Raw genomic sequence first — 16,293 nt, 5'->3', positions numbered from 1 at the left:
ACACAAAGATATGTGTTCGACAAAATGTGCTCTCTTTTGCGTGAGGAATTAGAAGAGGATGACTCTGAATCAAATTTAGAAGAATTAATTAATGTTCAGAAAGAATTTGCTGCAGGTATGATAGTTGGTCAAAATATAAAAGAAGCGATGGAACTGATTTTAAGTTATAGGAATGATCCATCACTTCGTTCACCGAGGGAGTTAGAGAAACGTAGTACGAAGCAGAATCGCCAATATCCAATGAGGGAGGTTCCTCCAATTTGGCGCGAAGCTGTACAAGCTGACGTACCGAATGGTATTGCTGCCGCTCCGGCCCAGTTCCAGAGAGTGTGGATACACATTCCGTGGAAGCGAGCCGAAGTGTTAGCGGTGAAACAAGCCTTGCCTTATCCGCGTAAGAATCCAGCCGGATATTACAAGGAGTTAGCGCAGACAGTTGAAGCTTGTGTGATGCATTTAGCGGACATTGACATGTTATTTGGGAATGTAGTTCCGCAACCAATCTGGGCTAAAATTCGTAAAGAGAATCATCCAGTTGCCCTAGGTGGTGATTGGGCAGCTATAATTGCAGCGGATGGTCAACAAATAGGTGGTTCCAAACCCGAACCTCTAATTGCTAATTTACCCGGTAGAATAATTGACTTAATGAAGACTCTGATGCCAGCATTGCGTGTTAACTGGGACAAGTTGTCCGCATGCAGGCAAAAGAAGGACGAAAGTGTTTCCGACTTTTTCACAAGGTTCGAAGAGACTTTCGTGGATCATAGTGGTCAGGATATGAGTACTGAAGGAGGACAGAGATTATTCGTTGATAAATTTGCACACAATTTGTTGCCAGAACTTAGTACTAAATTGAAAGATTCCGAGAGTGCGTGGGCTGTCTCTACGACTGCGCAAATACTTGCGACTGCCCAGTACTATGAAAATAGGGATAAAGAGGAGAAGGAAAAGTCAGAGAAGAAAACGAAAGATTTTAAAACTAAAGTTCTTTTACAGCAAGCGTATCCGCCTCACACGAATCAGACTAATACACAGCAAGGGTCATATCAAAGGACAGATTATAATTCTCAGAGACCGCAATACCAGTGGAATCAGTGTGCATATTGTAAGAAAGAAGGTCATTACAAAAAAATAAATGTCCAGTTTTAGCGCAGAATAACGCTGCAGCAGCTCAGAGAGGTCGAGGTAGTTATATGCAAAATTCTAGGGGTCGAGGACGAGGTGCTATGCCTCCACAATTGAACGATCGCCCTTCTAATCATTTTGATCAGCGAAATGGACAGTCTGCTCAACAAAATAGATCTCAGCAGTATCATGTTGAAGACTATTGTGAAACTGGCGAAGGATTTCAGCAAAGTGAGTACTAGGACAGCCATGGACAAAGAGAGGGAGTAGTATCAGTTCCAGTAGATCAGAGTGGGCCTTATGTCGCAGTAGCAACATCAGGTGTAGTCGAACCGTTTCTGTTGGATACTGGTGCAGCAAAAAGTTCTATTATACATGAGAAACTCCCTGGCGCACCTTTGTCTGGCTTAACGAATGTTTCTGTAGGTTTGTCAGGCGCCCCTGTTTACAACCCCGTATCTGGTCCTTTGTCTATTTCTGTTGGACCACGTCAATTGAAAGCACCCTTGATTTTGACGACAGGTTGTAATGAAAATCTGCTTGGTTTAGACTTGTTAAAATGCCTATATGCGACATTGTACTGTTCTCCGGAAGGAGTACAGCTTACGTTAGGTAAAAGAATCACATCTCCGATGTACTTGTCGATGGATGCGCTCCCACCAGAGCTGCATTCTCTCCCTGATACTCTTTGGGCGACTGGTCCTAACGATGTAGGTCTTTTAGAAATTCCACCATATGTAGTCACTTTGAAAGCGAATGTAAAATTTCCACGAATTCCACAATACAGAATCTCTAGTGAAGGTGAACACGCACTTTTATTAATTGTGCAAGATTTGATCGAGAAAGGTGTAATAGAAGAAACTAGAGGAAATGTCTGTAACAGTCCTGTCTTGCCAATTCTGAAACGTACAGATCCTTCAAAGCCTCCAGTCTATAGGTTTGTAATAGATCTTAGGGAGGTTAACAAGATTGTGATTCCACAGTTTCCTGTGGTTCCAGACATAACTGCATTGTTAACGTTGATTCCAGCTACAGCCACATGGTTTTCAGTTATCGACTTGAAGAATGCCTTTTTCAGCATTCCGATAGCCGAGGAAAGCAGAGATATTTTCGGCTTCTCTTTAGGAGGTCGAAGCTTCAGGTTTAAACGTGCTCCACAAGGGTATTGTGAGAGTCTGTCCATTTACAGTCAGGCATTAAAAAGTCAGTTAGATTCCTTTGTACTTCCTCCTGGTTCTGCTTTAGTGCAGTATGTAGATGATCTTCTAGTGGCTGCTGATGACAAGGAAACTTGCAAAGCGGCTACAATTTCCTTATTGCATCATTTGTCTAGTTTGAATCACAAGGTGTCACCTTCGAAAATGCAATACTGTTGCCAAGAAGTGACCTACCTAGGTCATCTCTTGTCAAAGGAGGGAAGAAAGTTGACCCCAGAGAGAATAAAAGCAATTACGCAGATGAGTGTTCGAGCACACAGAGAGAAGTATGTGCCTTTTTAGGTATTACCTCATACTGTAGGCAGTGGATCCCAAATTTTTCTCTTTTGGCAAAACCGTTGGTAGCTTTGACTGGGAAAAATGTTCCGAGTCCAGTGCCATGGTCTGCCGAATGTCAGCAGAGTTTTTCTGAGTTACGAAATGCACTGTGTTCAGCTCCTGTGTTGGGTACACCTGACTACAGTAAGCCATTTACGCACTATGTTCACGAGAGAGAAGGTTGTGCGTTGAGTGTTCTGACACAGAGATTTGGTGATAAACAACGCCCTTGTGCGTATTTTTCATCAACATTAGATCCGGTAGCTAGAGCGTTGCCTAGTTGTTGGAGAGCTACAGCGGCAGCTGCGGCTTCCATTCGACAATCTGCTGGTTTGGTGATGAACAACATGCTAGTGGTCATGGTTCCTCATGCTGTGGATACACTCATGAATCGAACTAAGACGCAACACCTTACCAGTGCTAGATTATCTGGCTACGAGCTGACACTGCTAGCTAGTCATATTCAGATCAAAAGATGCAATGTATTGAATCCAGCAACATTGTTGCCGACTAGTCAAGAGTCGAGTGATTCCGAACCTCATGACTGTTGCTTCAGAACCGAGGAAGAGACAAAAGGACGAATTGATCTTAAAGACACTCAGTTGTCAGATCCAGATGGCACGTTGTATGTTGATGGGTCTTGCTTTAAATTGGAGAATGGTGATGTGACTGCTGCCTATGCAGTAACGACTTTGAGTACGATTGTGGAGACTGCAAGAGTGAGTCAGAATTCTGCCCAAGCTGCGGAATTAATTGCACTAATGAGAGCGTGTGTTTTAGCTAAGGTAAAGAGAGTGAATGTGTTCACAGATAGTCAGTACGCGTTCGGCGTGGCCCATAGTTTTGGCCGTTTGTGGAAAGAGAGAGGTTTCATTACGTCCCATGGGACTAAGATTCAACATGGTCAGCTAGTTAACGACTTGTTGGAATCTTTAACCTTGCCGACTGAAGTTGCGATTGTGAAGTGCAGTGCTCATAAAGCGATCACAGATGATGTTGGTCGTGGGAATGCTTTTGCTGATGAGACCGCTAAACAGACAGCTAGAAATATGATGAGTAGAATGTATGTTGCTACGTCTGCAAGATGGATTTCTGAGTCTGGAATGTGTGAGGACACAGTGGAAAGTGTGAAAGAAATTCAGAAGGAGGCGACTGAGGAGGAAAAGCTTGCGTGGAAAGAGAGTACGGGTAAATTGGACTCGAGTGGGTGTTGGATTGATTTGTCGGAACAACAGCGTTGGATGTTGCCTGATGCGTATGTGCTTGCAGTAGTAACGATGGCACATGGAGCAGCGCATATCAGTTCTAAAGGGATTTGTAAGATGTTGGCTCCAGTCTGGAAGAATGATGGGATTAGTAAATGTGCAGAGAGAGTGGTGAGAAATTGCATGGTATGCCTGATGCATAATCCTGGCAAGGGAATCCCCACACCCGCTGGTCACTTCGCTCCTCCTTCCTGTCCCTTTGAAGTAATTCAGTTAGACTTCATTCACATGGATCGTTGCAACAATCTAAAGTACGTCCTAGTGGTAGTTTGTGCTTTCTCCAGATGGATCGAAGCATATCCACTGAAGGACAATACTGCCCTGTCCACTGCCAAAATCCTTCTCTAAGAATACTTCCCTAGATATGGCATGCCACGGATTGTATGGTCAGATAACGGAAGTGAGTTCGTAGGGAAAGTTATGCAGAGTGTGTGTGCCGGTTTAGGGATTAAACAAAAGTTCCACAGTGCAAACCATCCCCAGTCTGCTGGTTTAGTTGAGGGTTACAATGGCACCCTCAAGCTGAAACTTGCTAAAATACAGGCATCCACGGGTTTGTCCTGGCCAGATGCACTACCCTTGGCTTTGTTATCAACGAGAGCGACTGTACATTCTAGAGTAGGGCTTAGTCCACACGAAATAGTTTTTGGTCGTCCCGCCAATGTTTGGGGAGTGCCAAGGCCAAAAGAATTCTGTTCTCTGGAATATCCAATGTTGATTGATTACCTTTTCGACTTGACTGCTAAATTGAGTCTTATTCACCAACAGGTTTTCGATGCATTGCCAAATCCACCGGAGAGTCCAGGTCATCAGCTGAAACCAGGGGACCAAGTCGTCATTCGTAATTTTGCAAGGACGAAAAATCTTCAACCCAGATTCGTTGGCCCATACCAGGTGCTGCTAGCAACGAGAACTGCTATTCGTGTGGCTGGACGAAAGAACTGGATACACACGACACACGTCAAACGTGTGCCCCTGCCACTTCCTTACGATAACTGGGTGAAAAAGGGAATTGGTGCCTCTGAGACAGAACATATACCCAGGTTTATCCCTTTCAGCGATGCAGAACTAATCACTGATACATCGAACTCTGACTCTCCTCCTGAAACTGCTCTTTTGAACTCTGAACATTTGCCATCTGCAACAAAAGAACATTTGCCATCTGCGAACCTGAACATTGCAACGTCTGCTGAAAATACACTGTTTCCAGATCAAACAGCTCCTGCTAAACTGAGATACAATTTACGATCTCGCAATATGGACAAATAAAGCAGGAAACTGCCTATTTTAAACATCTGAATTTTTGATACATTGCCTCCAGCCAGGAAGTTTGCTATTGTTTTGTTGTTTTAAAATTGCCTTGCCGTCTGGGTAGCCGTAGGGTCGTGGCTGTGTGCCTAGTTGAATCTGCGGGGGTCAGACACAAGGTCGATCTTTCTGTTAGTTCTGGGAACTCCCAGGGCTGATAGAGGCATTTTCATCTACGTACACATCATCAGTGGTCGCGAGCGGATTGTAGAAGATGGAGCTTCCTGAGCTGCAACGAGAGAATGTAATTTATGTTCGCAGAAATAGACTGTACAAAATTCTCCACAGCAAATGCTTTCTAATGCAATGTGCAGTTACGTTTTTGATTGTTTTAATAACGTTGGTGGGTGGAATCATCTTTGGTGTGCATTTGATTTTTATGCCGGTAACTACAGTACCTCCCCTTGATCCTGCTACTTCTACTGTTTCTTCTATGCATTTTTTTCACTCGTTTCCTGAACACGAGCAAGCTCGACGCTCAGAATTCATAAATAACACTTTTGTACAGCTCTTACATCAACATCAACTGGTAGTTAACACTACAGACTGCTGGGTGTGTGGCTTGATACCCCACACTATGGATAAAGGCATTCCCTATCTAGTCTTGCCTTTTAGCTATAATGGATCATTTCAGGCCTTCCAGACCATTTTTGCCTATGCCCTTGAGACCTATCCTCCGCGTCCACCACGTTCTACTAAATACAACTCAGCCAACAAAGCTTTAGTCCAGGGAATTATTGACATGATTAAAGACTTCAATAATACTCCATCTTACCCTAGAGATGAATTACGGGTATATTTGAGTTGGAACTCTACAGAGTATCGCCTTAGTTTGGAAGAAAGCAAGCGTAAAAGCTCAACTCCAGTCTGGGTCGTGCCTCACCGTAGTCAGGTCTGTTTGCAAGGAAATGGGAAAAATCCGAGAGCTCAGCTAGGGAGGAGTGAGTGCGTTGAGACTTACGTGTTTCCGTCTAACTCTTCCCCTGCCTTCCTTACTGCTAGAGGTACCTACTTCATCTGTCAAGACAGAGCGTATACATGGCTGCCTGCTGACTTTTCAGGTTCATGTTATATTGCTCGACTGTTGCCTCCAACGTACACTGCTTCTTCAGATTATCACAAGACCAGAGTAGCAAGAGGTGTTTTCAGCAAAGAAGATACCGCTGGTCAGGAAGCTGGAGACTTCTTCAAAGGTTTCCTTCCGTTTTGGGGGCCTATGGCCAATAGTAGAAATCTACGTCAGCTAACACGGGTAGTTGAATCTACTATTACAGAAACTGCTGGTGCCCTTAGTAACTTAACAGCTGAGCTTCAGGCGGATCGTCTCATGATGTTGCAGAACCGTATGGTTCTAGACGTAATACTTGCAGATCGAGGTGGAGTATGCAGAATGATCCAATCGAGCTGCTGTGTTTTTATTCCCAATAATGCTCCGACTGTCTATGAGGCGATCTCTAAGCTCCACAAGATTTCCGACTCTATACACGTAGACAAGGGAAACTGGTCCTTCATGGAGTGGTTTTGGACTCTGATATCAGCGTGGGGATGGAAGGTTCTGATGGTCATCGGTGTCATCCTAGTATTTCTATTCTCATGCTGCCTGATTATCCAGTGTGGTCCCGCTTTGTGTAGTCTTTGTGTTGCAACATGTTTCAGAAAACCACCTGCGTTTGGAGAAAAGGCGCGAGAAAGAATGATGATGCAACGACATGTCACTGACCTGATGAGCATAGAGATAGACTCAGACATAGAGTAATTGCCTATGTAAGGGCAAAAGGAGGGTCTGAGGTTCCGTGACGATTTGAACCCGTGTTTTCAACATTGTCGTAAATACATAATTTTGGTATCAGTGAACCGCAAATGATCCATTTAGTATATCCTGGTGTTTTCGCCATGCTAGGAGCAAGAGCACTCCTGTTACGAACACATTTCTGATCTACCCATGGCATCCATCTTAGATCACGGAAGCCATTTTGTATTTCTTGCCCTCACATAGACAATCGACACGCAGTGACCTCTTTCACTTAAGAACACGTAAGCTTTAGCCGGAGATTCACCTTGCTAGTGACACGTGCACCTTAGAACAGAACACGCCATAGCTGCATGACTCGACAGAAACTGCCTCCTCTGCCTGAGGCCAGTCCTGCTATACTGGTTCTCGTGTTCGTTGGCCTGATCATGATTAGGCGGCCGAAGCTGGTAGCCTTGCCCATTTACGACCCACAAACATCTCTTATCCTGCTTTTCTATCTTCTGCACCTGGCTCTGCTCCTTTCCTTCTGGGCCTTTATTAGGGGGAGGTAACAAAATTTACGATGAGGCGGTCCGGGTCTTGAATGAAAAGTTGACATGGGATTATGATGGAACAGTGGGAACCCCTCGTTCGTAATGTTTTGACATCAGGTATTATTGACGATTCCTGTGCAACGCCAAATATTTATTGTTTAGGACACAAAGGTTTTGGAATGTAGTAACATGTAAAGAATTTGCCCGAAGCCCAATATTCAGTATATAAGGAGCAACCCTTTTTGTACAAATCGAACAGGCTCCTAGAATCTGCCCGTGTGTAGTTTCTGTGACTTCTGTGTCCCTGCAGTAATAAACCTTTGGTCTTTGACGCCACCATCGAGAAGCCCGTGTTTCTGTTTATTTGTGCACCGAGACAGGTAGAACTCCGGGGTCTTCGGGTGTTATCCCTGACACCTCTGGACGGAACCAAAAAGTCCAGAACTCCAGGAACCTATTAGTAAGTACGTTGATCACTTTCTTAGACCTATTGTTTGTAGTTTGAAATCTTATGTGAGGGATTCTGCCCATATAATTTCCCTTGTTGAGGGGAAACCTTTCTGTGCGGAGACTCAGTGTCTGGTTACACTAGACATTGAGTCTTTGTACACCAACATTCCCCAGGACGACACAGTACGGGTTATTGATAACATCTTTGCCAGCCGTGACCTAGGTGGAGCGAGTAATGACTTTATTGTGAGATGTGTTAAACTTATTCTCACTAATGATGTGTTTCTATTCAAAAATGAATATTTTAAGCAGCTTAAAGGGACCAACATGGGGGCCACATGTGCGCCGAGTTTGGCCTGCCTCTATGTTGGTCATTTTGAAGCTATCCATATTGAGAATGAAATGGCTCGTTTTTACGAAAATGTAGCAGGCTGGTACAGCTACATTGATGATATGTTTTTTATTTGGGAAGGGTCCATTGAATTACTGGAGGAATTCCTTTATTGGCTCAATTTTGGTGACCCCAACCTAAAGTTTATTTCACATTATAGCAGATTTAAGGTTGATTTTTTAGACATTTCTATAAAAGAAGTAGATGGTTCTTTAGAGGTAGAACTCTTCACTAAGCCGACGGCCAAGAATACTCTCCTTTATTATTCTAGTTTTCATCCTAAGACATAGAGGGAGAGTATTCCTTTTAGCCAATTTTTACGGCTTAGGCGTAACTGCTCAGATGTTAATGATTATTAAAAACATGCAGATGTCTTGAAGAGGAAATTTAAGGATAGAGGATATCCTAAGAAAGTACTATCCCATTCCTTAAAAAGAGCCAGATTCTATGATCGTGAGGCACTAATTGACAAACCTCCTAGGAAAAAAGAACCCCTTACTAAGGTTGTTTTTGTCCCCAAATTTTCTAGCGTCAGTAATCAAATAAAAAATGTCATCAACAGAAATTGGCATATCCTGAACCATGATGAGGATCTGGTCTTTGAGAAACCTATTTTTGCGTTTAAGAAGAACAAAAATCTGTGTGACCTCCTTGTACATACCTATAGAGATGAGCCACACTCATATCAAAGAACTATTGATAATTCTGTTGTGGTTGGGAATGTCAGGTGTGGTTCCTGTAATATTTGTCCACAATGTGTTATCTCTAATGAATTTACTCATAATGATAAAGTGGTCAAGACTAGAACTCTGAATAATTTCAGGAGCAAGAATGTTATTTATCTGCTGATATGTCCCTGTGGACTTGGTTATGTTGGCGAGACTGGAAGGGAAGCTCGTATTAGATTCCAAGAGCACAGATCGGCCATAAAAACTAAAAAAATCACTGCTCCGCTTGTTGGACATTTTATTGACAATGGCCATACTGAGAATGATTTTTAATGGTTCATTTTTGAAAAGGTGAAAATAGGCAAAAGAGGAGGCAATATCCAGATTGTTCGAAAATTACGTGAACAGTGGTATATTTCTCATCTTAACACTGTTAGGAAAGGTCTAAACTCTAAAGAAGAATGGGAAAGTATTATAGGTACAAACTGATTATTTCTGTGGTTTCATATTTTCTGATACCTATCAGGTTACTGTAAGCTGTATATGCTCTTTTAGTAGAGCTTACTTCCATCTCTAAGGCAAGATCCTTACAAGTTGTGCAGCAATCATTACATATAGGACGTATTTGAATAGACCTACATCATTTTCTGCTATGGGCTTAACTGCAAAGGACTTTTACATATTATATATGGCTTTGGTTCGGGTAGCAACATAGGCAGCATTCTAGTTGTTTCTTTCGTGTTTATAATAAACCGGAAGCAGTTAGAATTGCGGAAATACCCGGGTGTTCTATGCCGGAGGAGTTAAATCAATTACAAACTATATTCTTCAGACTCTACTTACACCTTAGAATTAAAATATTTTAAAATGGATTCTTTTAATGTATTGCACATTATACATGGCGTAGGCTCGGGCAGATATACTAGTATCGCTCTAGTTGTTATTACCAGAGGCAGTCATCATCACGGAAATACCAGGGGGAATTCTGACTTGACCCGGAAGTAATTAGGTAGTTAGCGAGTGCGGTGAGGTGTTTCGCGCCACACATCGTAAAGTATATATAGGGCACAATAAGATCTGCAGACTGTTTAAGCTGCTGACTCGTTTCGGATCCGTCAGCCCCGTCTTGATTCATTGCATATTATTAGGTAAGCGTGCGGTTGAAGTTCTGACACTATGGGGTCACAGCTTTCTAATTCCTAATTGTTTATGCCCAGTATACTCAGTTGTATTTTTGTGGTTTTTCATCCCGCATCTAGAGAACACCACCGGATTTGGGTTGTCGTGGATGAGGACATTGCTATTCCTCGTTCTTTTAAAGTAATACCGCATCATCTCACTGGGTGTCTCTGCCTCACGTCACTCTCTGGCATCCCTCTTTGGAGGTATGATACAGGATATTTCCTTGGCATAATGATTATTTTCTATCTATATAATAACCTCCTAATACATATTCATGCCCCCGTTTTGTAATTATGGTGTTTTAGTACGTCGGAATGTACCGAGAGGGTTTATGATTGGGACTTGATACAAGCCTACCATAAGTTTTAGGTATTGCTCCAATACTTTACTAACGATCTTTGAGACGAAACTGCGATAAAGGTTAGCAATTTTCTTGTCTCTCTTTCTCGGAGCTTAATCCTGGATTATATGACGGATAAGTCGATAATAGGTCTTTTGATATATCTTTACAGATCGCTTTAGAGTTTCTGAAAAGTACCACAAGCCCATTTCAGAGACTGTGTTATCGTGAACAAGGATGATACCCACCAGACATTAGGGGGTGATTTTAGCTGTATGAATGTGAATTGAAAGATTAAGGTATGTTTAGCGTATTTGTAGGAATAATGTGATATGTTTTTATTTATTTTTGCTGTTTATACTTACGCCTTGGGATAATAGACTGACAATGGATACAATGTGCAGCATATATAATATGGTTTACGGAAGTGGGTCTAAAGTGCTTCTGATGTTCATATGAATACTATGATGATGATGTTTAGATTTACACATATATTTCTTGCGATCAATTGATGCTGTCATACTGAGGATTGAGGACATAAAATGTTTATATTGTCTGTATCTATATCTGAATTCCCCTGGCATGGGGTTATTAATTTGGAAGCCACTATTGTTGTTTTTGTATGTATGGATGGACATTGGATAATTTTATAATGTTTTATTAAGAAGAGGGTCATGCAGAACACAATGTGAATATGTATGTAAAAAGATGACTATGTTTTTGTTCAGAATTGGCACTTAAAATTCTTCTATAATTTTTACAGGCTTTTTGTTGTTTTTAATCAGATGGTTTAATTAAATATCCTGATAAGGGTGTTGGCTACTAACTGATTGCCCACCGAAACGCGTTGATTCATAAGAAACGGAGAACTACTATGAGTTTTGGAAGATGACAAACCTTATGGAATACTAATAACAAATATTTGTTTTGATCTTTGATCTACCTTTGTAGCTTTTACGTTGTTAACAGGAGTTTTTATTCCCTTTTCTTTCTGTCCCGAATATTGGTTCTTGCCTTTTTATTATATATTGTGTATGTGTACAATGTCAATGTATATGCCGTTTCAAATGAATTATTTTTTTAACGGATATGCATATTACCAGCCTGAGCTGGTCTTAACTTGTTCTAATAAATTGTGTATTTTTACTATAACATTTTTTTTCACATTGATTGAATCTGCTTTTACCTATGTGTTGTTTGAAAATGTTTTCTTAGTGCTTTGTGTCGATAATTTTGAGCTGAATGAATGCCTAGGTTTATAGTTACCAAAGGGGAACTTATTTTCTGACATTTGTCGCTCGGTACCCTACTCCTTTGGGTTATTGGGTCCCTCTCTTTTAATAGAGACCCACCAATGGGTGGACCTGAGGAGGGGGTGGTTACACCCCTTCCTCTTTGTCCAGATTTGCGCCAGAGCAGGGGCTGAGTGCCCCAGCAACCGGTTTGAACTGGGAAATGCATGGAGCATCTTGTGTGCCCCAGGCAGTGTCTGAAAAGCATTCACTGAATGCAACCCACCTTGCCCCAATACACTAAAGCCTGTTGGGGGAGGTGCTAGCACCTCCCTGGACAGGAAACCTATTGTCCAGGCCTCCCCTGCCAGAGTTTCATCCAGCAGCAGGAGGGCAGACTCGTGTCTGTGGCAGCAGCATCCATTTTGTGATGCTGGGGCTCTGTTTAACTTTAAACAGGTATACCAGTGTGTACATGTCTTCTCCCTCTAGAAACACAACATGTTTTGATAAAGCCAAACTAAAGTTGGCATTAACTGTGAGGATTATAATGCACTTAAGAGTATATGGTATGGCTATATATCATAGAACAGCTATAAGGAGTTATTTCCAAAAGCTGCAGAGGGGCTCAGCTCATGCTAGGGTACCCTCTCACACAAAACCAAGCACTCTGCTTCAGGATTGTCAAGGCCTGCCATAGGAGTGGCTCATATTTTACTATGTGTCTATATGTAAAGGTAGATATATGTATACTATATCTAAGTAAGGGGTGCTTACTCCACCTTACCCAGGCTGCAAGTGCAGACCTGTGATGTCAGTTTGGAAGGCTAACCAGGGGTGGCACAATGCATGCTTCAGCCCCTGATAGATCTCTGCGGTACCTATGACCTAGGTACCTAAGGTAGCATATACAGGGACTCATAAGTGTGACCCAGTAACCAATCTGGTATGAACCTAAAGTACATAATATCAATTTAGAGAGAGAACAGCTAGGCTGTGGTCCTGATTAGCAGGACCACAGCCATACTAAAGTCGAAAAACCAGTGAAACACAGCAAAAACCGAATCTCTAATTGCGATTCTGTATTTGGAATTGAAAATTTTACAGAATCGCTAAATCTTACTGATTTCTTTCCTGCATAGTGGTTAGCAATTCTCAAATAGCGATTCAGTAAAAATCGCTATTCAGGAATCGCAATTTGGGTTTTTGATACATCTGGCCCTTTGCTATTTACAAGTGAAGGTATCTGCCATGTTAGCCTTTATTCTGGTTTTGCTGCTAAATTTGATGTGAATATTAAGGTACAGCAAATAAATATGTGTGTGATTGGAGAATAATGATGTGCTTTCATATTCCATATTTTGATTTATGTACTACGATCGTATCACAGAAGACTTCTAATCAAGTCTGCTTCACTTGTTTGTAATTTGTATAAAATCAATAAATATTAAAAGAATGAGAAATACGTTTTGCAATATTTCATCTATATAACCCAAGCTCATTATCTAATCTAAACAGCACCCTACGTCTTTTTTAGATAGACCCAGAATATTTAAATATTTCTTTCTGGAAGAGGAATTCTCAGAGACACAAGCAACCCACAGACATATCGTGGATAAAATTTTGATGGAGAAAAGGAATTCAACCCGGCACTGCCGACTTCCTCTACTGTTGGCATCACACCACAAACATCAACAGTTATATCTGTATAATATTTCGTTTCACTACATGTAGCTTATTCACCCTCTCTTTTAAGATCTGCTTCCCATAATATGAGTCTCTTGTGACTTTGTATCACTCAAAGATCATCTATACTACTAATATAAAGAGAGAACAGAAACGTTTGGCAAGGTAAACTCTGGAACCACAGCGCCAATCCACACACCCAGTACATTGTTGTAATCCTCAGGGTGTGTAGATGGACATAGGCTGCATAAAATAAAAAAAAAGTAAATTAAAAAATGTAACTTTAAAAACAAAGTAGTCCCCTAAAAGTAACGACAGCCGCGACGTAGCGCTGGCCGCGACCTAGCGATGTCTGCAACGTGCGTGATGATGACAGGCGAGGAGGAGCGGTGACGAGCAGCAGGAGTGGTGGTGAAGTCCGGAGCGTGGTGAAGTCCGGCGGCTCAGGTAAGGCAAAGGCGAGGCGGGAGGAGGGGAGCGGGAGGCGGGAGGCGGGTGGGAGGCTGGTGGGAGGCGGGAGGTGGTCTGGGCAATAACGGGGCAGGCGGGGGCTACGCTGCCGCAATCCGGAAATGCTGCCCCCAGCCCTCTTCTGCCCCAGGCAACGCTGGGGCGGGCTGCTAGTATGATATAACAGTGATGAAGTTATAGATTTATCAAACAAATGTCCTCTACAGCTAGAAGCTTGCCTTCCAGCTGAAGTGAATTTAAAAATGTGTTCTGAATACGTTTTTTGCAGTTTTTATGTAGCTCAAACTCTTTCCACAGGTATTTGAGCACTTTACATGAGAACCTGTTATATTATACCAGAACACATTAATTTTTAATTTTTTCGGCATGGTAAAATTAGGGGCCTAGTTAAGACTATGGTAGTCTGATGGACTGCCATAGCTATGCTAGCTGTTCGGGCTCCACAGCACCTCTTACAAGTTGGACGGTGGGACCCCATGGGACCACCCAAACCAAAAATACACCAGAGATCCCTGGCAGTGTTACAGCGGTCTTGAGGCAGCAATATGCTTAGTGATGCTGCTGAGGCACCGCCAAGCATTTTACGAGTTCCTCTTCACCATGGTTTTGATGGCAGAACTGTGGCAGAGAGGGAAAAAGGGGGGCCATACAGGGACATTTGTTGCCTCAGTACCAAGGGGGCATGCAGTGGGCCACATGTTATGCCCCTCTGTATGAATGAACCTAGTTCCTGCACAGTAGGAACTGCACCAGTCTATGCCGTGCAGGAACTGATTTGATGCTCACATTGTAGTGATTTTTTATAATCACAACATTGGAACGCTAAAGAACTGCCCGTCAGAGAATTAAAAAGTTGTAATCTGGTGGGCGGTGTCAGTATGACTTTAAATTTCTTGAAGCGGGTAGCGGCATAGAGGCTCTGCTCAAAGACAACCACCGTTGTAATTAGGCCCTAAATTATTTCCCCAGAAGAGTGCAATTCATAAAATATGTTCACATATAAGTGTAAAATGCATGCTGAAGAAGTGACAGTTACCAACATGAAATTCTGATCTTGCATGGCAAAGTCTGAGTCAACACATATGTTTCTGCTGGCGTGTCACTTGCTACTCCGAAAACCCAAAGAATGTGTGGATTTCTTAGCACTTGTAGTAGAACTTTTTTTTATTTGCCACTCCAAGAAACTCTTTACTTCAAGATGCCTGGACTCAAACAGCGATGTTTGCCTCTTTTCTTCTTCTCCCTGAAGTCCAAATTCTAATAGCTAGTCTTCTGGCCATCTAACAGAGAAAAAAAACAGAGACCTTAAGAAATTGCAAGCATTGTAACTTTGCAAACACAAAAGCATTTACTGTATGCTGCTCATGAGATATCTTCCACACATCCTCATTATTAACATCCCATAACAGCCCAAGCTAACCCTATTGTAGTGAGCAATGAAATTCACCCTCTTCTTGTATTAAAATTCCTTTAAGACACTCGATCACGCACAATTTTGGATTAACCTCAAGTCTGTCACAAAAAGTAGTTGCGATTGTACTTCTTGTACAAACAGAACTAACTTATAGTACTCCCTCTGTTGAACAAACGTATGAAACCCTCCCAAAAGACTTCAGACACAGCAAAGTACTCAACTTACAACTTAACTGGCATAGATTTAAATACACATTTCCTGCTCACAGTTCTGAGATATACTTTGTTTACATCAGTTGTTATTTGTAAATGAATCCCTTTCATAATTCTATAAACCAGGACACCAATACCAATCAACCTCCTACTCACTAGCCTGTGACCAGTATACAATCTCTGACCTATAACAACTGTTTTATAGAATAGACCATTTGGCTGCCATCTCCTCAGATGCCTCCAAAGGAACCAAATCCTTTTCCCAGCACCAATGAACCAAATATTGCCACACTCACTGGTACCTCTTTCTTGTACCTGGATCAATTAACAGAAGCTCCTCTCCTTCTGGTGCTAATAGCAAACCTTGGTGAACCCACTATAAAATCCCCAAAAGGGGACAATCACATGCTCTTAGACTTCTGTGATACTGCAGAAAGGCATACAAATCTCAGGGTCACAGGTCGGGCCTCCAACTGCTGGAGAACGAAGCTGAGGTACACAAATAGATCCATGTCCAGAAGACCTCACAATTAAAAAGACTCCAAAGATACTGTCCAATTCAGCCTTCAATTCCTGTAATCTGGAAGATAATCTGAGTCCCAATCTGCCACTTAGTTCATGGTCCTAGCAGATACTCTTCTTGTATATCCACCTTGAGCTCCAAACAGAACTCCCCAAATTCCCTTGTTAAATCTGAAAAGCACCGCACCCTCCTCAACAGTTGACAT

The sequence above is a fragment of the Lissotriton vulgaris genome, chromosome 2_1 (genome assembly GCF_964263255.1).
Source record: "Lissotriton vulgaris chromosome 2_1, aLisVul1.2, whole genome shotgun sequence".
Classification (NCBI taxonomy): domain Eukaryota; kingdom Metazoa; phylum Chordata; class Amphibia; order Caudata; family Salamandridae; genus Lissotriton; species Lissotriton vulgaris.
The sequence above is the reverse complement of the archived record's forward strand: the minus strand, read 5'-3'. Positions refer to the sequence as shown.